The 3,622-nt window shown below is 42.9% G+C and overlaps 1 pseudogene; it reads right to left on the reverse strand.

Moving 5' to 3' along the window:
- Nucleotides 1-231: 231 nt before the first annotated feature.
- On the reverse strand, nt 232-2,400 carry LOC147456392 (uncharacterized; annotated as a pseudogene).
- Nucleotides 2,401-3,622: the final 1,222 nt, after the last annotated feature.

A 3,622-nucleotide genomic window follows, 5' to 3' on the forward strand; every position in this document is an offset into this window, starting at 1 on the left:
ACTCTGTAAAAGATAGCATTCAACATTGAAAAATAAACACGAGGCAATATTTGACATAAAAGCGACAAAAACATAGAGGCCGACAAAAAAGTTTCTTTTGCATTCAAAATCAAGAATCACAGATTCTTGTATTACAATTGAAGAGTCACAATTTCTTGCAAACTTGAGGCTTGGGGGGGTGGGAAACACTAGAAGGATTGCGGAGGGGAGTACTCTTTCTAGGAGTCTTCTTCACGGCAGGAGGTGATCTGGGTGCTTCCCTCTCTCCCATATCTCCATCTGCATGATGAGCATGGTGCTTTGAACGTGTGGACTCCGAAGGTCTATTCTTTTTGGAAGATCCACCTATGTCATAAAACAACACATCAGCCCCATGCAGACATTGCATAGAAGTTGACAAGTCCAATACCATTACCACTTACCATCACTGTTTTTCTTGCGCTTCTTTGACACCTTCACCATGTCACTCAGAAAGATGGGAGAATCTGGATTCTCATCACCACCTACCATGCACTTCACTGCATCCACTCTCTCTTGCGCTATTGCCTCCGCATCTTCAACCGTTGCATCTTCCTTTGGACTGCTTTCGCTTGGTTGTGGCTCAACTGCTGCTGTGCTTGCAAGGGGGTCTACCTTCACAACTGGAGTTCCCTCACTGGAGTACACACTATGGGCTTCAGGAGTAGCTTGTAGCACAACCTTTGGCACGTCATCCTGTTCGGCGCCACACAAGGAATATGGCCAGAACTTGCAAGCACATCAGTGAAGTTCAGGCTTGTGCAATCAGCAGATACTTCAAGGCAACCTGAACTGTTCTTGGATTTATATGATATTGGAAGCAACGGTAACCAACCTGTATGTAGGAGCATTGATTTAAGTGAATCTGGAATACTACTCTTGCAAGAGGCGTCCGCACATACCGTCTCTGATCCAAGCCTGGCAGCAAAACACAGAGCATGGTATGCATGACCACATGCTAGCGTGTATACACAAACCACATGGGAAGCCATGAATGCAAGACCACATGCAGCACATATTCCTAGAACAGAGAATGTAGCATGCAAGTGGCTCAAGTGTTGGCCAGCTGTCGGAAGCAGTAACATTGTGTCACCAGCCTTCACCTGCTCCAACATGCTCTCACAAAAGTTGATCTATTGCACACACGTACTCGCTGATGCTTCAAAGTCAGTCACTTCTTTCTGCATGACAAATGAAGAAAAAAAGGCCCACAGGGATTAGATATGAGAACCACCATTACAACACAAAGTACCATGACAAGTACCTTTGACAGAAAAAACTACCATAAAAAAGTACTTTGGACACTCCAAAAAACTTCCAAGGCAATTAAAAATACCATGGCAAGTAGAAAAGTACCTTGGACACTATCACCATAACAGAAAACTGCCATTCCATTAAAACATCAAGGCAAAAGCTACTACCATAACAGGAAAGACTATCATGATAAAAAAGCCACCATGACCAAAAACAAATTACAATGACAAGTTTCTTGGACACTACACACTAATAAGCAATGACCGTACAACCACCTTAATAGGAAAAACTACCTTTACAAGTACCTTGGGCACAGCCACAATAGCAACAAACTTCCTTAAAGAAACAATCAACCATAGCAAAAAAAACCATGAAAAAGTACCTTGGGCACTGCCACCATAACAGAGATGGCTTTCCAAAAAACCTCTAAGGTAATGACATATACCATGGATAGTAGAAAAGTACCTTGAGCACTACAACAATAGCAAAAGAAAAGTACCATAGCAAGAAATACTGCCATGAAAAAAACACCACAATGATCAAACGAAGTACCATAACAGGCATTTTGGCCATTACATGATACCTGGAAAAATATCCATGACCCCTGCACCTGTCATGGTAGAAAAAACTACCATGACAAGTACCACAATAATAGACAAACTTCCATCGAAAAAACAAATACTCATAGCAAAAAAAACCACCATGGAAAAGTACTTGGTCAATGTCACCATAACAAAAAGAATGTAAAAAGAAACTACCATGCCAAGTACCTTGGGCACTATTACCATGATAGAATCCCACAATAGAAAAAACTACCATGTCAGGTATGTCAGGCACTTAGCACCATAACAGAAATAATTGGCATGACAAAAAAAAACATCTAAATAGAAAAGAGTACCATGTCAAGTACCTAGGGCATTACCACATAAATAGAAATAACTGGCATGGCAAACAAAACCACCTAAGTAGAAGAGAGTACCATTTCAAGTACCTAGGGCATTACCACATAAACAAAAATCCTACCTTGACTTGGTCGACACATACCTGGAGATGATCCACCTCATCTCTTATGTTCGAGCTGCTTGCATCGGCCCCAAGAGCTGTGAGTGCACTAGTTAGAGCAGCCATCTTGCCTTCAATCACCAAAAAATCAGGTTCAGTATCGACAACTCCCTTCATGCTGGACCGCAATATCTGGAGCTCTTGCAATTGCCCCTGAAGCACTGTCGCGGCTGAAGATGTCCCTTGTATCTTCCACATATTTTGGTTCCTGTCTTGTAGCTCTACTCTCACATTATCCAATGTTGTGTTCAAAACCTTTAATGCATCCCTTTTTGCATCCAGAATCTGCTCCACCTGTGCATTTACTTGCTGGCTTATAAAGGAGGCACTAACTAGAGAAGTGCTGCCAGATAAGAGAGAATTTTGCCCACTTTTATGACTTGCCCCGACATTGTCAAGACAAAGGGGCTGAAGTGATGTCCCCTCATTATTCTCCAGCCAAATCTTTACTTTCTTGTCAATGCCCCCCGGAAGCTTCTTGCAATGTCCAAAACCTGTTCACCAAAAGTAGCCCATGCAACCTTTCGACCTGCAGGATCTTGCCGAGAAGTTGGGCATCGCTCGTACAAAAACAACGTTGCAAACTTGTGTGTGATCTCTTTGTTGGCTGGCATGCTTTGGTAGACTTTGTGAAACAGTAACCTGCATTCGTCTACAAACTCAGGTCGCATCATATGCAGAAAGATTTTAGAGCCCTTCTCCCTTTTCTTCACGAAGACCGACGACCAATCCTGATCTGTGACATCAACCTCACTGAGGTGCTGGTAGAGCTTGCCCTCCAAGCTTAAGCCATACTCCTCATGCAACTCCTCTCGTGTGTAGCAAAATCGAGTTTGCTTAGGGTATTGAATCCTCCAGGAAGATCTTGCTACAAACCACATTTGACATAGTAAACAAACATAAACAAACATTGAAAAGAACATTTCTACAATTGAAGAGATAGAGTTGATATGTACCAATGCTTTTTTCGCCGATAGTTTCAGACTTCATGCCCAATGTTGTGGAGCTCCTAGGCTTGCTACTGGATGAAAGCATGCTAGCTGAACCACCATCAGCTGCTGCCATGGTGCACTTTCGTGGTGGAGTCTTCATATAACTGTACAAACAAAAAAACACAATCCATGATTCACAATGTCCTCAAACAAACACATTGCTCAACTACAACGAGAGAGAGAGAGAGGGGGGGGATTACAGTACCCGATGAAGATTGAGGTCGCACAGAGAGGGTAGGCGTCTGCACTTCTTCCTCGCTCTGTTCACGCAAGGTGCATGAAGATGCAGTAGCGCG

Source organism: Adiantum capillus-veneris, chromosome 6, assembly GCF_014529385.1.
Source record: "Adiantum capillus-veneris isolate H3 chromosome 6, ASM1452938v2, whole genome shotgun sequence".
NCBI lineage: Eukaryota > Viridiplantae > Streptophyta > Polypodiopsida > Polypodiales > Pteridaceae > Adiantum > Adiantum capillus-veneris.